We start from the raw sequence: 21,020 nt of genomic DNA, 5'->3' as shown, positions 1-21,020 counted from the left end.
ACCTGGATTGGGCGGCTTGGTCGTAGGTCGTCGCCCGCCTAAGTTTAAAATTGAGATGTGGTCCTGTTTTGAAAGGGAACAAGAAGATTTGCCAAAGACAAGCAACGTAATTAAGGAATGGCACCGCGCATTTCTTCATCAAGTCTCTTGGTTATCGTCCAACTATCTGGAAATTCTTAGCAGTACTAAGAAGAGAACAAGCCCCCACTGAAATTAATATCGAAAAGCTATTAGGAGGAATCGAGTATAACACAAGGAAAAAGAAATATCGGAAGTCTGCAGAACGCTTGAAGTCGCTTACTGATCAATTCTTCGAGTATCAGAATGTGATCGATTATTTACGTGCCATTTCATATCATTTTAGTTTGTAAACAAACTTGCAGATATTTTTTAAAAACTTATTTTTATCTTTTATTACTCAGAAATAAAATCATGTCCATTTTATTGTTTCCGTTTTATATATCCTTTAATACTATTTTTTCTTCTCATAGCAAAAACAAAATGAGTGTTCATAAAATAAATATTTTTGAACAGTAGCTTTTCGAATAGATAGACCTATAGATAGAAGAAAATAAGAAATAAAATAAAATTGCATGAAGGAGGAAATAAACAAATGAAATATGTAAGGAGTAAATAAATAGATAAATAAATAAATAATTTATATGCTCATTAAAAATGAATGTTTATAGAATAAATATTTTCGAACAACTGCTAATAACTATCTTTTTCGAACAATTGTTATTTGAACAACTGCTAATAACTATCTTTTTCGAACAATTGTTAATTCGAACAACTGTAGAATCGAACAATTACTTTTCAAAAAACTGTTTTCGAAAAATTGCCGAAGAATTCATATTTCATCAGGAGTTGGGTTGCTTTTCAAACCAGCGACAAGCTTAGTCTCTCTAAGAAACCAACAACTACTAACATGTCGATCACTGCACAGAACGTAAGGGACAGCAAAAGCCAATGGAGGAAGGTTTTTAAATTCCTAAAACTATAGTACAAGATATTCCAAGGGAAATAAGTTTTCTCTTCAATTAGCGCTTTTTTTTTTCTAAACCAGTTTTTTTTTAATCTATTAGAATCTTGTTAGTTTCCCTGCATTCTAGTGGAAATAATCGTAATATAAATACCACACACACACACCACACACACACACACACACACATATATATATATATATATCTTAAAGGCACTGGTAGAGGGAAAAGATAATATATATATTTAAATAGTGGGGTTGATAACCTTAGCTCTTGCCGGTTAGAGACAGATGCAAACGCTGGATTCCTCGGAGATGCTGAGATAAAAACAAATAGGAATCACGCTGTGTGCATAATCGAGGTCGTTGATGCATTTCAGAGAGATGAGTTAATCACTGGAAAAGTTACCGAGTTACATCGTATGCGTGTATCCATACATCGTTTAGTGGGCGTACATTCGTACATCTTTGACGAACTTTAATGTTTAATTGTCTGATAATTATGGTCTCTTTATTTTAGATACATTCGAAGTCACCATATAGAAAAATGGGATTTCTCTAGACTTGTTTTGACTTTTGATAAACTATGAATTCTTGGACAGAAAGAGATAAGAGGGGGTACTTACTTAAATATGATTTTGGGAAGAATATAATAGTTTAACGTTCCTTTTGGGAATAGTCTTAATTCATTTCATTCCATTTTCATGTTAGCTATTTTTGGGAAATAAAAAGTATATTTTTGTAATAGCGGGAGCTTGAATTTGCCTAGAGTTTGATATATGATTTTCAGCTAACTTCAGGGGTGGCACTCAACATGGAAGGTAGGTCACGTTACCAAGTTAGGAGTTCTCTCCAATTGTTTAGAATATGAAAATAATCATATTTAGATGTTTTTAATGAGAGGAAAATGTAATTTGCATTAGGTTTAATATTTATGGTGTCCGGGTGTTTTATTAATTACTATTGAACTCGGGTATAAGCATAAAGTTAGATGGGTCAGTTATGCACCTATTTGTCTACCTATGGTATTTTTGTATTTTGTATGATAATATTAGCTTTTTCAGTGTGGTAACTATTCGGAATAATCGAATTCAAGTTCTTGTTGATAAATTATATGATATGCGCTGTATGTAATACAATAACGTTAAATAAGAATATCTGGTTACTTCATAACTTGATATGTTGCGGCCTTTCAGCCAGTTAACATAAATCATCGCGTTCATTTTTTTTGACATTGCCGCTAGGAAGGTTTTGATTCAGTAGTATTTATTTTTTCCATTTTTTGGTTCATTACTATCAGGAAGATCTTTCAGGAATTGAAATCCATTCAATAATATTTCTGGCCTTTAATGTGCTTTTTTTTTTTTTTTTTTTTTTTTTACCTACGTACAGATCTTTTAACATACTGTATAATGTTCACACGGCGTCCCCCCTCTTGAACTAGGTTCTAAAATGGGTGTTCTCCTAATCCCTCCGTCCTCTTATGCATATGGATTCCACAAAGTGATTTTAGACATTTGAATAATGTTAATCATAACGTCACCGCTATGGCGCAGTCTCTGATGCAGTAGTGCAAGTGCTGCTGAATAAGCTTCCGAACAAATGGCTTTGAATACAGTCGTCTAATGGGCTCCAGCAGACATGATTCAGTTATATAATTTGCTGGCAGGACAGTTTTCCTCACAGTACTTCGCTTGTAGATAATAATGATAATAATAAATACCCCAAAACTTCTTGATTATCAACTTAACTGATGGGTAACTTCAATAAGCAGTAAATCTGAACGGGAAATATGCGAAGAAACTTACCTTTCCAGCTGGGATACGACGCCACGTAATGTACAGCAGATCGATGCTGCCGTAAATATGGTGACCGAATTGTGAATCAATCGAGGCATTTGCGCTACGCATAATGCATTATAGTTTGACGAATTGAGGAAGAGAGACTGGCCGTTTCTTTGGTCAATACGTTGCCGCCAATCTTCCTCGTTCTTAAGTCGTGCCATTATCAAGAGAAGTCCTTTTCCTTCAGGAATACTGAAACCCGTTCTTGAAATGACCGTGTAAATCCATGCTTAACCTTTTGATTTCACGTTGTCATATTTTTCTTAAGTGTTCATGCCCACTTGTACTAGAGATTGCTCATAATGAATTATATTATCTTTTATGTAACAATTCGATTTCATGCAAAATTCAAAATATATCAAAGCACTAGGAGAAATACGAAAACCATCAGACCTATAACATTACACTGTAAATATGTAAGTCCATTAATTTGTAAAGAAAAACAAGAGAGGAATTTGGATGTGACTGGAAATGAAAAGTTACAGATAATTTTCCAACCCCACCAGCCCTTCATTCACTCCGCTGTATAACAGTATGAGATACAGTCGAGAGTCATATCTTGGCGGAACATCATAAGCAGAGCAGCGTTTTCGCGCTGCCTCTTTTGAAATGGACTCATCAATATAAGAGTTTGCGGGAGAGCTCTAACAACGTCGGCAGTAAAACGCCATCCAAATGCACCTTTACTGTCGGGAAAGATGGGAAGAAGAACGGGTATAAACCAACCACTCGACTTCTCCAACAAAATATAATACACTGTACATGGGAAGTATTAAGCTTTGGAGGCAGACTTCGTTACGCTGAGTTTCTTGGATGTTGTGTGTTTCCGCTACTCATTCGTCTGCAAACGTTAGTCTATGATTTGTATGTAAGTTATGTTGCTTCTGACGAGCTATAATACATACATAAATAGATATAATTATATATCATTATATATATATTAATTATTACATATAAATATTATAATATATGTATATTGAGTACGATTCTTGACTAATGATTTACTGAATTCAATTCGGGAAGTTTTTGAGCTCACACTGCATAGTTTGCTGCCTTTTATGTAACCGGATGAACATAGGACACAAGGGTTTCATTTCCATATATTTAGAACCTTTTATTGGAGCGTTTTTGAAAGAACGGCTTGCCCTCGATGTCACAAAGCTACTCAAGATGTTCCTTCATTTGCGCAATGCAGTGTTCCAGTAGGAGATTAAATATAGAGCCATCATCACGAATGAACGCATTTTCTTGCGTCTGTTAAAACTTCTGGCTTAGTGAAACCTTGGCACCCTTAGACTGTTGAGGAGCTAAATAGTCACAAGGTGCAGTGTCGAGGTCTTTGGTTCTCTGACTTGGCTGTAAAACAGGAAGTGTCTGCACGGTTGTTAAAGATGTGCTTAGGAGAGTCGGACACTGCTCTCCTTAACCGTTTAATGTACCGGTTGAAGGATTAGTTATTATTAATTCCTTCAATTGCTGTCTACCGAACACATTTGTTATTTTATTACTTGAACATTACGCAAGTGTGAGAATGTCCTGTAATTGCTGGAATTGTTCTTTGATTCCATTCGACACAGCAGCAACTACGGAGATCCTATTCCGTGCACGCTGACTTTACAATTGAATAAACTTTTAAATTGGTGGCCAATGAATTTTCCAGCGTTTTGAGTAATAATACTATGATCAGGAAAAAAAGTTCTAAAGAGCCTCCTATAACCCGATACTCCGTTACCCTGCTTTCAAGGTTTTTCATCTTTTTCTCACCGCAGCCGTAGAAAAGCCGCTGACTGGAGACTGTTGAGATTTTCGTTACTGTAACCAGAGCCGATTTACTGTTTCCATATTTTCTGTCTATGCACCCATTAGAGCAGGATAATTAAGAAATGAATAAACATTTGACAGAAACACAACTGATAATGGGACCTCAAGATAATTATTTATTTATTTATTTATTTATTATTTTTTTTTTGCATCTGATTATTCTGTTGAACGGATGCTTCTTGGTTTCTTGCAATAATAATAATAATAATAATAATAATAATAATAATAATAATAATAAGGCAAAGTAACGAGAACTGAAGGGATAAAGCTACCAGATGGGAGCAACATCAAACACATACGTAGATGAGACAGGATACAAATACCTGGGAATAATGGAAGAAGGGGATATAAAACACCAAGAGATGAAGGACACGATCAGGAAAGAATATATGCAGAGACTCAAAGCGATACTCAAGTCAAAACTCAACGCCGGAAATATGATAAAAGCCATAAACACATGGGCAGTGCCAGTAATCAGATACAGCGCAGGAATAGTGGAATGGACGAAGGCAGAGCTCCGCAGCATAGATCAGAAAACCAGGAAACATATGACAATACACAAAACACTACACCCAAGAGCAAATACGGACAGACTATACATAACACGAAAGGAAGGAGGGAGAGGACTACTAAGTATAGAGGACTGCGTCAACATCGAAAACAGAGCACTGGGGCAATATCTGAAAACCAGTGAAGATGAGTGGCTCAAGAGTGCATGGGAAGAAGGACTAATAAAAGTAGACGAAGACCCAGAAATATACAGAGACAGGAGAAAGACAGACAGAACAGAGGACTGGCACAACAAACCAATGCACGGACAATACATGAGACAGACTAAAGAACTAGCCAGCGATGACAATTGGCAATGGCTACAGAGGGGAGAGCTAAAGAAGGAAACTGAAGGAATGATAACCGCGGCACAAGATCAGGCCCTAAGAACCAGATATGTTCAAAGAACGATAGACGGAAATAACATCTCTCCCATATGTAGGAAGTGCAATACGAAAAATGAAACCATAAACCACATAGCAAGTGAATGCCCGGCACTTGCACAGAACCAGTACAAAAAGAGGCATGATTCAGTGGCAAAAGCCCTCCACTGGAGCCTGTGCAAGAACATCAGCTACCTTGCAGTAACTAAGTGGTACGAGCACCAACCTGAAGGAGTGATAGAAAACGATCAGGCAAAGATCCTCTGGGACTTATGGTATCAGAACGGATAGGGTGATACGTGCAAACAGACCAGACTTGACGTTGATTGACAAAGTCAAGAAGAAAGTATCACTCATTGATGTCGCAATACCATGGGACACCAGAGTTGAAGAGAAAGAGAGGGAAAAAATGGATAAGTATCAAGATCTGAAAATAGAAATAAGAAGGATATGGGATATGCCAGTGGAAATCGTACCCATAATCATAGGAGCACTAGGCACGATCCCAAGTCCCTGAAAAGGAATCTAGAAAAACTAGAGGCTGAAGTAGCTCCAGGACTAATGCAGAAGAGTGTGATCCTAGAAACGGCACACATAGTAAGAAAAGTGATGGACTCCTAAGGAGGCAGGATGCAACCCGGAACCCCACACTATAAATACCACCCAGTCGAATTGGAGGACTGTGATAGAGCAAAAAAAAAAAAAAAAAAAAAAAAAAAAAAATAAAAAAAAAAAATAATAATAAATAATAATAATAGTAGTAGCAGTAGGGTAGTAATATTTATGATATACATATATATATATATATCTATATATATATATATATATATATATATATATATATATATATATATATATATATATCATATATATATATATGTATCACATGAGTCACTTAAATCGAAAAAATTCAACAATAATGCTAATGTAAATCTATCCAGCGAGTGATTTCGAGAACCTGCTCGATTTTCCTTTTCATTCTAACCATAAAAGAAAAGTAAGTCTAACGAAGCAAAATATTAAGAAAATATAGCTTAAAAGGATATGTTTTCAAAAAAAAATCCGTCCTTATTCGATGATTGGCGATTCGGTCATTCAGATCCTCCTAACGGTCTCGCAAGGTAGACCAGGTCACCTCTTCGAATATCTGAGCGGCTGTTCATCTCACCAGGTCTCTCCGGAGAGGGACGAAAACAGCTGGGGTCTGCAACCGGTTCTGTTGAGTGTAGTCGCGCTATCTGAACGAGGGGAGGAGCGCCATCGGCAGCATCAGATATGGCTGAAGAATTGGCAGCTGCTTGATGCAACTTGTCACTCAAAATCATTCACTCACTGTCTAAAAATCAAGTCGGTAAATATCTATCATCCTGTGCGAAAGATTTTTGACCTCCTAAAAACAACCGCTATTTATAATTGCTCCTTCCTCATGACGACATTTTTGCTGTTAGGAATAATTTCCAGTTATTCCAGTTAATGTGATGGTTCTTGTCTCCATATTTTCATCACGTAAATTACCCTCTTCCACTTTCTTCCAACTATTTCATATTACAGTCGGCGAGTGGTATTTCAGGAACACTGGTATCTTTGCTACTGTTATTATGGGAGCTGGTATTATGAGTGGGAATATTTTTGAATTTCTTTTCATTGCTGAAAACACCAATATTTACCTTGCCTGCGCAGTTCCTATTAAATCTTTTTTCTTTTTTAATATGCAACATAATGTTCAATGGAAAGGCTAGGGAATTTCCATATCCGTACCCGTTTGATGACGACGAGCCTTAATGTAATAAATCTGTTTTGCATGAATAAAGCCATATTTTCCAGTAATAAATACGCATTCTTCGTGTTCGTCTTGAATGATTGATAAAGGAAAAACACTGTATAAAACTAAGTTTAAGTGAAGGAATGTAAAGCAGGAGCTTTCGGCATTCACTAAGGTCTGTTCAACTGTACTTAATAATTACAAAGTTCCTGGAGTGAAGCAAAAAAAAAAGAAGAAGAAGAAGAAAAAACTACAAGCGCACTTAAAATGGAAACTGTCAGTCTGGGGGTCAATCTTGAGCATCATCATTCCTTGAAGGCGTCTTCTTGTTGTTGTATGAGTAACTGAGTCGTTTGTTGGCCTAAGGAGCAACTTCCTCCAAAATATCTAATTGCAGATTGGCTGTAAGGCTTATTAAGCGGTCTGTGAAATTGTATTGTTTCTCTGACAAGTATCCAACTGTCTGATGACTGCCTCTTCTACTATTCTCCTTCTATTAGTATTTTGCCTTCTTGCTGATAATCTTTGCCTGCTGCTGGCACCGGTCCTACATGCATCTTTATGCTCGGCTAATCTGACTGTGCAAATCTTTGCCAGTCTCCCCGACGTAGACATGAGTACAAGCATTACAGGGAATAATGTAGACGTTGGAATTTATTTCATGATTCTCTATATAGTTCTTGAAGAGTTTCTGTTTTAACAACAAGACGCCTTCAAGGAACGATGATGCTCAAGGATGAACCCCAGACTGACAGTTTCCATTCTAACTGCTCTTGTTAATTTTTTTTTGCTTCATTGTTAAGTGCAGCCGAAGATCGAAAGATACTGTTTTACATTTATTTTTTTATTGAAATATTCTAGATTTCATAGTTTTAAGAACACTTCTTTTATATATTAAGGTTCTTTACCGTTAGGCTCAGGGTCACATATTTTGAATACCCTTACGACAAGATTGACCAAAATATTGGTTAATCTTCCGTTTGCCAAGAAAAAAGGGAATGAAAGTTTCTTCGTTGCCTTCCTTCCGATACACTGTAAATTTAAAACAAAAACACTGGTGTCATGAAATACGAAAACTTAAAAAAAGAAAAAAAAATAATTATCGTCCAGATTGGTGGCTTTAAAACGGAACCACAGATATCTAGAATTCTATCTGTTAGAATCTGGCCCCCCACCCTCACCACCACCTTTGCACACGTTTCTAAATACGGTTGACAACGCCAAATTTTCCTTTAGCCTTCGTCACTACATTTAAAGAGAAAACTGCGGAGGAATCACAAAAACGAATTAAATCTAGAAACTATTCACTTGGTGTCGATACCAATCCAAGGGTACATTAGCAAAAAGGTAGAACATCTAAGCGGATCATCTGTCCTTGTACTACATTATCTAGTTTTCCAAGTCGTCTAGTCTGTAAAATCCCCTTAATGCAGAAGATGAACACTGGAAAAGTGACAAAGAATGGCAATAGCACTAAAGGTAATGATGGGCAGTCTTTGTTGAAACGTGAATTGTTGAGGTTGATCAAAGAGGATATCTATTATGAAGGTCTACGTCATAATTTCCATTACTTTTAAGAAGAAAAACATAGCATCGAACAATTGTTTTTCTAGAAAGACAAAGTTCCCAGGAGTGTGCAGACATTCCATCTGGAAAACTCTATTCAAGCAAAGGTAAAACAGATCCGAAGTCACATTAAATCCCATCATCAGTAGACATAAAAGCCATACAAACATTACCAAGTTAGAGACAACATGATTGAATGCACTGCATAAAAGAAAGCATAGACACCAATAAAACACCAAGTGTAGTGTATTCGTAGAAATTTGGAATCAATCATTGATTTATTTAAATAAACTGATGTTATAACGACTAAAGAATCTCTGTTGAGGCTAGCAGCCATTTTACCTGACATTGGGGGGGGGGGGGGGCGCAGGTAACTGCCATTGGAGTTGCACCATCCCATTTTCAAGGTCAACAACCACATTAGTGGTTAAAATAACCATCAATAAACTTGCATAGAGCCTCATGGTTAACCAAGACAAAAGTGGTGATGAAGGACGAGTATTCAAAGCAAGTCTCGATTTGTATCTACTGTCGAATATAAATTAAACATAATTGGTCAGATCTATAATGTCATTACAACTACCCCACTACTTGCTGCATCCCCCTTATGAGGGTAGTGCTGTCAGCGCACCTCACGCGGCGCAAGGTACGCCTTACTTAAGGTTCTTTGCAGCGTCCCTTCGGCCCCTAGCTGCAACCCCCTTTCATCAATTTTAATGTAACTCCAATCATATTCTCCTTCTTCCAACTTACTGTCCACCCTCTAGTGACAATTGATCCATAGTGCAAATGCGAAGTTTTCCTCCTGTTACACCTTTCAAACCTTTTCACTGTCAATTTCTGTTTCAGCGCTGAATGGCCTTAGTTCCCCCAGTGTTTGGCATGTATACCAAAAGTCTATAAATCAATCAATATTTGCTGTACCAGGACGCTGGTTGTCAAAATGTAACAGGTTAGTTTCGCTGAGGCGTAGAGACAAGATTTTCGGCATTTTTAGTAGAAAATCAGTTGTTGCTGCAACCTTTGGGCTGTGCAGAATATTACTTGAGATCTGCTCATCTGGATAGTACCCTATTTGCAAAAGAAAAAGGCAGAAAGCGTCTTTTAAAAGTTTTAAAGCTCCAGCAGGATCAAACTATGTAGACGATCTAAAAACTTTTCATTGGCTGTCCTGAAAACTACTCTGGGCCAAGGGTGGCTCTGGATGGAAGGTTCAAGAAGGAAGAACATCAGCAGAATCTGTCTCTTTTTCTCTGAAATGTCACAGGTATATATTCTCCCTTCCGTTCTAACAATACTTTTATTCTCAATTATCCTCACCCATAATATTGTAGCAGTATTTAAGAAATATGAAAAATAGTATAGTCATCAGTTAACTTTCTAATAACCTCTGACATCGCAACAGTTAAACCGCTTTATCAAATCTCAGGAAACCTCTGCCTGCATTGTTTTGAGCTCTCGATATACATAGTAATGTGGCATCAAATCAACTTCCTATAATATGCTGTACTTTAGATCATGGAACTTTTTTATTTGCAGTCAGTTTTTACCTTTTGTCACCTGTGGTAGAGTGTGGGGCTGGGGCCCGGGATCGGTTTCTTTCAGGTGTTTTCTTGACCTGTTGAAGATTTAGCAACAGTTCTATCAAAACTGGCGATCTATTTCGACTCAGGCAAAATTTTGTACACCAAAACACCATGATGTTTATTCATGAAAAATGTCGGTCTGTGCATTATCTTCAGCCTTCTAAACATTTGAAAATATAGATGTTAAGCATTTCAAATTTGCCCTAAAAACTATGGGCATCCCAGGAACCTTTGATGACCTGTCTTTTACCATTTGTAGCTAACAGTCTGCTTCAAACTCAACTTATGGAAAAAAGATTTTTATCCTCATTAAAGAGACCTAGTATCATCTAGACATCACACTCTTCTTTTGGTAATATGAGAATTTTAATTGGCTTGGCGGTCTGGTTATACGCCATCTCTTCTTCCTCTACATTATAAAACCTATTGGTCGTTTACATCTCAAACTGGTGAAGTTTTGCATTAACTTTTTCTATAATAATCGATGAAGATGAACTGTTTGCTGCTACCTCTAACACGATACAAATGTATCTTAGTTTTAACTACCAATAATAATGATATATCTGGCTGGTAATATCATCATTGGGAATTTAGACTGTAAACAAGGTCCACTGTTTAATGGTGACGAAATACAACTAGGAACTTTTCAGTTTTCATTTATTAACAGTGGAACGGTGTCATGTCATCTATTGCTATCCATAGTCATGAGCGGCTTAACATAAATCAGCAACATATTTATGTATGGGTGTATATATACTTATAAATACATACAAGTTATTCTATATAAATATATGTATATACGTATATATATACAGATAGATACATATATATGCATACTACATATATGCAATTATACATACAGCCATACCCGCACACACACACACACACACGCACATATATATATATATATATATATATATATATATATATATATATATATATATATATATATATATATTGTGTGTGTTTGTGTCTGTGTGTGTCTGTGTGTGTGTGGGTATGGCTGTATGTATAATTGCATATATATAGTATGTATATATATATGTATCTATCTGTAATATTTACGTATTTGCATATATCTATATATATTTCTCTGAAAAAAATTAATTATTTCTCTTTCTGAAAGCTTAAATAAAAACTTTAAATTTTTCCACATTTAGTGAGCTTTCACATCATAATATTTTAGTTCGCGGATACAGTTTTCATAACTTTGCTATATATATATATATATATATATATATATATATATATATATATATATGTATATGTATATATATATATACAAATGTATATATATATATATATATATATATATATATATATATATATATATATATATGTATATGTGTGTGAGTGTGTGCGGCTATAGCTGTATGTATGAAATGTGTGTATGTAGTATGCATACATATGTATCTATATTAATAACACGTATATATGTGTATATGTATATATATATTTATATATATGTATGTATATATATATATATATATAATAGATATATATATATATATATACATAAATAGTATACTCGGTATAAGTGTAATCTTCTATTCAACATGATACCAGAATATGCAGTCATCAAGGGCCAATTCAAAATTTCGTGGCTCTTCAAACAGAAAGCCATAGTAAACTTAAAATGCCAAGAGGAAAACGCTGAACGAGAGAAACCCGGTGAACATGTTTCACTCCTGCCACTCTTTCGAGAATATGAAGGAGAAGAAAGAAAAGGGAATTAGCATTCTCGTAGCGGAGATGAAATCTTCAAGATGGCTGCTCGGGCGAAAAACACGTGGTGACGACAGCGGAGGGGCGCGTGCGTTGTTCCCGCAACCAGCAGGTAAGGAGAGGAGACTGACTGGCTAAAGGTTTGAGGGAAGGTATGCGTGCGTGTCCATCGCCAGTATTCTGTTGCGTCTCCGCTAAGAAAGGTGTGCGCTCAGTTGTACTCCGGATGCTCGCGTACACTACCCCGAACGCTCATTGACGCCTCATTGTCCGCTGCGGGTCGGCCAGGCTCGAACGCCGAAACTCTTTCGCGATCGGAGTTTGCAAGATGTTCGGGGATTCGCCACTTTTCGCGCAGACTGAAAAGGTACGTATTGTCCGTCTGTCGCGTGATGTCACCTAACTTTGACGCTTTTGGATGTTGCAATTGACCATAATCGAGATTTCTCATCAATTTAATAACAAGCATAGTATATTTCACTGGAAACAGCCGAGGTTTTAGGAACTTTGATTGAAAAGAAGGGAAGCAATTCACAGCGGAAGATGTAGAATTCAGACACATTCCCGTCTCCATTTCTTCACAGTATTCTTGGTTATGTCAGCTTGTCTTCTACATGGTTAAAACAGGACAAAAAAAAGGTACTACGTATATATATATATATATATATATATATATAGTATATATATATATATATATAATATACATAAGATTGTGTTCAGCAAGAATTGAATGATAAAATTTTTGAAGAACCGCATGTATATATATATAAATGCAAACGCCGTCACGGTCAATCATATTTCACTTTATGGATGAGAAACATCTTGTAAACCGCAGAGGATTCTGGTGGAACTGTTAATCTCTGGCTGCAGATATTTGTGGGCGATATCGCTATAATGACAGCTATGTTATGCTGTAAGCCTCTGGCGTTTTTTATTTCTTTTTTTTCTTTTATGAGAATTAATTCAAGCGGAAGTGCCGATGTGTTCCTTGACATTTCCTCCCAACTTATATAATGCAGCAAGTGGGAACGCTTAGATGATATTATATTATTATTATTATTATTATTATTATTATTATTATTATTATTATTATTATTATTAATATTCAAGAAAATACTCATAGTATCTTGAGTCTTGAAATAGAGCAACAAATCCACAGTTATGTATATGTACACAAATGGAAAGATAAATCTGTACAGAAAGCTTTCGGGAAACTGTTCGATTTCCACTTTCAATCAACTGAGTGAAAAGAGAATTCGAACATTTTACCGAAAGCTATCTATCTGTACAGATTTATATCTAAATATATTAACATAAACAAAACTGCGGATTTGCTTCTCCATTATTATTATTATTATTATTATTATTATTATTATTATTATTATTATTATTATTATTATTATTATTATTATTATTATTATTCTCTCCCCTATAGAAACGACGAAATTCAACTAGTGTGTGGATAGATTTGAAATGCAGAATGAAAATGTCTTGTTTCAGATTCTATAATGTTGAACTGTCGTCTTTATATGCGTGATCATTGCATGTTTGGGATGCAGATTCGTGCTTTAAGGAATGTACCATAGTACTTAATAGGATACGGAATAATTCTACCTTCAAATACTGTCATTCCACTTTAAGCGTTTTCAGTCATAAAGCTTTAAAGATTGCATTTTCAGTATTACCTTCCAATGCCGCTAACATTAATTGTTAAAAATGTAGCCAACATGTCATCATTTTCCGAGGTGGTGTGTCAACTTGTCACTTTCACTCGCAATGCGGTAAAATCGATGTGAAGTTATGATCAGGTCTTTCCTTAATCACTTAATTTCACTTAAAGAATACTTTATTTAGAATATATTTTCATAATTTTATTACTATTTGTGAATATTTTTGTTCGCTGCTCAAGAAAGTCGTCAAGTCCTTTAATATTCAGTTTCTTTCATTAATAATATAATATATATATATATATATATATATATATATATATATATATTATATAATATATAATATATACTATATATATATAATATATATACATACATACTTGTAGGCTTCAGTCGAAGAACTTATTATCAAGCAAAAAATTCTCCTTCGGTTAGCATTTATGAAAATATATTATTTCCGAAGTAGAGCAAACTGGATAATATAGGACATTTTTAGCTTAATGCTTGTACATAAATCACGGTGATGTGATAAAATTCATTCATTCATATATATATATATATACTTATATATAAATATATATATATATATATATATATATATATAAATGATATTATCACTCTCACATTCAGTATAAAATTTTTACCTGATGTATTAAAGTGGTAACAGCAGTGATAAGTTGTATAAATTCTCATCAGTCTCGCAATATTAACTTCATAAAATGCGTCAGAAGAATAAAATTGTGGACAGATGTTTTCTGTATGCTCGAATGCTAACGTCACATCAGTGAATTTCACCTCCTGTTGCAAAAAATATCAGCAATATGAACATAAACGGGACTGGAATATTTCTTATGCTAACTACGCACGTAACCTGTCTCCATCCCACTCTCTCTCTTTTTCTTTCGCTTACATATATATATATTTATATATATATAATATATATATATATATATATATATATATATATATACATACATATATCAATATATATATATAGTATATATATATATATAGTATATATATATATATCTATATATATATATATATATATATATATATATATATATATATATAACTAACGCACGTAATCTGTCTCCATCGCACTCTCTCTCTTTCCTTTCGCTTATATATATATATATATATATATATATATATATATATATATATATATATATATATATAACTAACGCACGTAATCTGTCTCCAGCTCTCTCTCTCTCTTTTCTTTTGCTTATATATATATATATATATATATATATATATATACATATTGTATAAAGATATAAGGACCCATAAAACACTTATTGAACGTTGCAACCATATATTTCGGGGACTTCCTTCTGTGCTCATATTCACTGGAAGTGCTCGAAATGTACGGTTGCAACGTTCAAATAGTGTCTTATGGGCTTTTTATCTTCATATCATACTGTTGTATTACACAAAAACAAAGAAATTTATATATATATATATATATATATATATAGTATATATATATATATATATATATATCTATATATATATATATATATATACTATATATATATATATATATTATATATACACATACATCACGTACAGTATATATATTCATATTACGCGTCTTAGGCTTCAATAAGAGGGGATGGTTCAAATTTCGGCTTTTTTAATTTACAAGCCCTGACATCTATACCACCCCATCTTGCAGAAGCCAAGCGCGAGCACTATGAATATATGTAACGGTATATAAATTCATATGTGTGTCTGCATGGGTTCGTATCCTGGTTTCTAATTTGGAATTTCCCCTTTTCCAGCTTCCTAAAAAAAAATAAAAAAATAAAAAAATAAGAAATCAGAGCAAAAATGTTTTTGAAAATACAACTCTTGTTCTTTAGGTTTCACCTATAAGTCCATTTTGAACTGCCGATAACTTCAAAGAAGGCGAGACAGGTTTTTGAGAATTGGAAGGTAAAATGGAGCGAGAAACCAAGGTAATATCATGATTGAGAGACATGGATTATAGGACAGCAGGATTAGTATGCAAGTATAAGACCGATTCGTTGTATCCCATTTCCCACTGATGGTAATTTTCGTCCTTGTTTATTTCGTTTCTTGTAGGCACAGTCGTAGTCTACGCATCAAGACGGTCATTTGTTTGCACTTCGTTTACTGAAGTGCAGATGTATCGTGGTTTTAGACTAAGCTGAATTCAGTTTGGTAGCGAACATCTTCCCGATATCGATTCGTCTCTGATGACATTCAATTCCACTTCAAATCTTTGTCATTTTTACCTTTGATGTTGTCTGCAGGGAAACCCTCATGAAGACGAGAGTGGAAACTTTCCACCAAGGAGCCACCTCGAAATTTTATGGCTGGGATGTTAGATCTTGAAGGTTCTCTTCTCATGTACGTTTAATGTAGTCTAGATGATGCACGAACATAAGTGCATTTCAAAGATGTATTAGAAGTTTTGTCAATGATATTTGCTGAACTTCATCCCTAAGTTGAAAACGCAGAATGCTACGAGCCAAAAGATTTCGGTGGGGAAAGTGACCCAGAACTAAAAAGAAAATACAGAAGCACAGAATAAACCATTTACGAGCAGTAAATAAGACTGAATAGTCAAATCATGAATTGAGGCTGAAATGAACTTGCTCATCAAAAGATTTAGTACTAATTTGGACTTCTTACAAATTCCAGTGACTGAACTACGGGACTCTTTCCAGAAGCTATGCCAAATCTACAAGAACACTGTGCGATACTGAGCCTCACAACAGAGCAGGCAAAACTGTTTCTAGTCTTTCGTAGTGGATAGTAAAGTCTGCGAATCTTACAACCCGGAGGATGATAAAAATTATGGAAAATTTTATTTAACGAAGGCAAGTTTTATCCACAGCTTCTATGCATGTCAACTGCTGACGACCAAACCGAGTAACAGTGTCCAGTACTTGGCAGATGACAAGAATAAAAGCATTTAATTTTGAAAAACAGGTCTCTAAAGTTTTGGAAGACTTTCTAAATATAGTCATTATTCGCTAGGGGTGGTTGTCCAGTGTCCTAGACCTACCTACACACTATGAATTTTATTAGAGTTCATTTTCCTCCCCATCGATAACTACCTGACTAAAAAAATAGTTGAACCCGTAGTACTGTGTACCAATACATTTTTAAGGGTAATTTTTTAAATTTAAAGGAGCACGTGAACAGCTATGTTCCCTGACCAAACGATTTCAAACGAATACATGGCGTATAAAAAACAAAAGCCTCCTAAATCATTTAAGCGACATCAAAAAGATGACTGAATCACTAGTGACATTATGTTACCTTTAGCTCTTTCGGTACCATCGCTTCAGAAAATACATAAATCTTGGAGGATATATCCCAAGGAGTTACGCGTTGATGTCACTCCTAACAGAAATTCTGATAAGTTTAGTACAGGGGTTTACTGTGAAAATCTTGGCCAGGCGCCGCTCCCCGCCTTCCCTTGGCCAAAAAAAAAAAAAAAAAAAAAAAAAAAAAGAAAATTAATTAACGGAAAAGCAAGGATAAAAATTGGTCAAGATTATCATAGCAGCTAGATTTAAGTTTAATATTTTGCACCCTCTTGCTGCGATTTAACTGAGGTAAAACGACTCCTGTAGATAAATAAAGTAATTATGTATTTTTCTTACCACTTGACTGTGGAGGGATAAGAAACAGCGTTAGGTTATGATGCTGAGGAAAAGCTACAAAGGCTGGGAATAGAAGGGTTGAAAGTGTCTGAAAGATGTGAAAGCTGAAAGTGAATGTTGTTACTCAGCGTAAACCAAAGAGAACGTGGAAGTCAAAAAGGTGCAGAAATCTATCTAAGTATGAACGGTTGAATGAGTAATGTATGAAATTCGGGCCATATGCAAGGGATGCTATGCGTTTTTTTTATGGCATTGAAGATAAGAATGAATTTTCATTAAAACGACAAACGCATTACAGTGATTCACACCATTAACCTACCCATTTGCACATTCATGGATATATATATATATACATTACAAATGATTGGCTTAAATGGCGTTACAAAGTCAAATGTCAAATAAAAATGCCATAAGGACTCAAATAGAGCCTCCTCACACAAAGCTCAGCTATAGATGTCAAAATGTGTTTAACCGACGGTAACCTCTCATCATTTCGATAGTACCCAGTCACAATGAGCACTCGCTGGTGCACCAATACACCGGTACCATCTAAAATATATTTATGAATGAAGCAGGTATGTCTGACCCTATACTTCAATCTTCAACTGTTGGATAGTAGCTGAAATCTTTAAAATGCTTTTATAACTTTTATCATTGCCAAGCATGGATGGGTGACGCGCAGGAGAAGTAGATTCAAAAAAATATTTTTGAGAACATCTATTGGAAGATGATTGAGAGAAACGAGTCACGGAATAAGCGGGTAAAGGAAAGTAGCCAGATTCCAGCAGAAGCTTCGAAAGAGAGGGTGAGTGTCAGCGGAGGATTGTGAAACCAAGGATTTCTGAGCCAAACCTCGTTTATAGAAATAAAGTATAGATGATCGCGGGCATGAGAAGGAAAATGTACAAGATGAATGCTGTGAATACGGATTATGAATAGTAAGAAGGGATGAACGAGACAGAAATTTAAAATGGTCGTCCTAGGTGAAGTGATGAATGAGTGTATTCTTAGGTGATTCTGCCGTGTGCGGAGAGTTTTGATTTAGAAGGTTGAGGTGAAGAAAGAGAAAATGTTGGCAGTATGGGGTAAGAAAGGTGTTGGAAAGAAGGGCTCTAGAATGCAGTCAATGTTAAAGAATATTCTAGATGAGAAGACGCCTTAGAGGAGATGGAACTCTGCCTTTGCGCTAAAGGGTGGAATAGAATATAGAATTTTGGCCAAATGCCAAGCACTGTGACCTATGAGGCCATTCAGCACTGAAAAGGATACCCGAGGAAAAGGATCGAAAGGCGTAACAGGAGGAAAACCTCACAGCTGCACTAAGGAGTAATTCTTTTGGAGAGTTAGGAAAGTAAGTTAGAAGAAAGAGAATATGAATGGAGTTACAGTAAAAGGAGTGAAAGGGTCTATAGTGGACCGCATGTGGTGCAGTGAGGGCGCTGAACCCCTACAGGATGCGCTACAGAGAGCAGTGATTGAAACAATATCTACAGAGAAGGGAGAGCGAGTTCATCTTGCAACGAAAAGGAAGAAGATTGAGAGAGGAGGTTGGTGAAGAGTCGCAGATCCAACCTTAGATTCAATCCTGCAGGAAGGGCGACGAGAAGTCATACGCACTAAGTATGAAACAATACTCCCAACAGAGACAAAAAACCCAATATATTGGCAAAGATGAGAAGAATTCACGGTGTCACAAACATAGAATACTTTCACTCTCTAATATGAGTATTTAGCAACCTGAGCAGTAAGATCGATCCAGATAAATCAGAATAACCTGGACCCTTATCTCAGCTCAAAACACACACACACACACACACACACACACACGCTTACGTTCATACAAACACATATATATATATATTCATACATATATTTGTATGTATGTGTTTGAATGTTTAAATATATGTATGTTTGTGTGTGTGTGTGTCTGTGCCAGTCACGAAACAATCGTCCTGGGACATTTCTTGGTATTCCTAATGAATAATTCCGAAAAGGTCTAGTGACAATTTTCTTCGAAATTGGCTCGGAAGATTTCCCCTTAATTAATGAACAGGGAAATTTAGGAAAAGGTGAGGAGGAACCTCAGAATGAATACAAACGTTCTAATAGTTTTTTTTTCTTTTGAAAGGCGATTCTAGCGATTGTTACACACTCAAGAAAATCCATTCTAATCTCATCTTTTCAAACTCGGCGCACCTTCTGATACTCGCCCCGGGCCTTCTCTTTTCACAGGGAAAATCACCCGATTTCTCACAATTCAATAATAATTATGATGATAGTTATGGATTCTTCCGCTTAAAAAAGATGAGTAACAAAAGAGTTATAAATGCAAAGATTTTCCACCTTAGAAAACATGCCATTTAGTTAATATTCTCAGATTTCTATTGAAAACCTCATATATGAACAATATGAACATTTCGCCCTCAGAGCTCTCAACTGAATCGTACTACCGTTTCACAAGACTGACAGAAAGTAATCAAAGTTTGTAGAAAATGATAAACGATAATGTTTCTCAGCAAATTTTAAAATAACCCCCATAAAATACATCTTTGGCAAGTACTCTGCGGAGAAATGTGTCTAATTCAGTGGACACAAAAAGTAGGGCATATTAATAACGAAAATAAGTATTGTTAATAAAATATTATGGTGCCTATTATACATATACATACACATGCGAGTGTGTATATATGTATGTATGTATGTATATATATATGTATATACACACACACACACACACACACACACACATATATATATATATAATATATATATATATATATATATTATATATATATATCTACATACGTCATACATACATATGCATACTGTATTCATACCCATGTTACATAAAAGAGAGATTTGTTAAGACAATATGTTTCAGATACCGTTGTGAGGTGATGTGTTGTGACTTTCTTAGAATGTAGAAATCATTATTTAACTTCCCTTAGAGACAGAGTGTTCGAGGTGACAAGCTTAGGAATGCTGATGCGTCTTTTTGCTGTCTTAGCAGATTAGTACCTGTCCTGTCGCTATGAGTGCTTGATACAGAGGTGACTTTTGAAACTGGTTCTAAGCAGTAACCTGGGTGTGGACAATGTGTGTGAGTTTGTGCATGTGTGCGAGCTTTCCCCTACATAACGAGATGTAGGATTACCATGGTGATAGATCCTTACAGAGGCGGCAGAAGCCAAGGTGGCTTCTGCAAAAGTATTTTTGAGAGAAGTGTCGTGAATACTGTGTTGAATGGGTAAGCATACTTATTTTGGCCAAATATGTGGCTGGATTGTATTTAAATATTTATTTCAAAGATGTTCAATTTCATATGATCATTTGATTTTAATTTTGTGCTTATCGAGGTGTTCTCCTGTCTTCTAACAGGCAGCTCTGTAGAAAGGGGAACTGATCTGAGACAAGGGGAACTGACTTAATTACTATGGTGTACTGTACTATGACTATGCCTAGTTTTATGACTAAGATAATGTTGGATT

At 35.4% G+C, this 21,020-nt stretch overlaps 1 protein-coding gene across 1 annotated transcript in view; it reads left to right on the top strand.

Moving 5' to 3' along the window:
* The first annotated feature begins 12,385 nt into the window (after window positions 1-12,385).
* Window positions 12,386-21,020, top strand: part of LOC135209024 (uncharacterized) — a 501,080-nt gene continuing 492,445 nt past the window's right edge. Inside the window, exon 1 of the mRNA XM_064241559.1 lies at window positions 12,386-12,585. The gene's annotated coding sequence lies outside the window, so the exon portion shown is untranslated. The remainder of the gene's footprint in view (window positions 12,586-21,020) is intronic.

The sequence above is a fragment of the Macrobrachium nipponense genome, chromosome 37 (assembly GCF_015104395.2).
Source record: "Macrobrachium nipponense isolate FS-2020 chromosome 37, ASM1510439v2, whole genome shotgun sequence".
Lineage (NCBI taxonomy): Eukaryota > Metazoa > Arthropoda > Malacostraca > Decapoda > Palaemonidae > Macrobrachium > Macrobrachium nipponense.
This window is presented reverse-complemented; position numbering and strand designations above follow the sequence as displayed.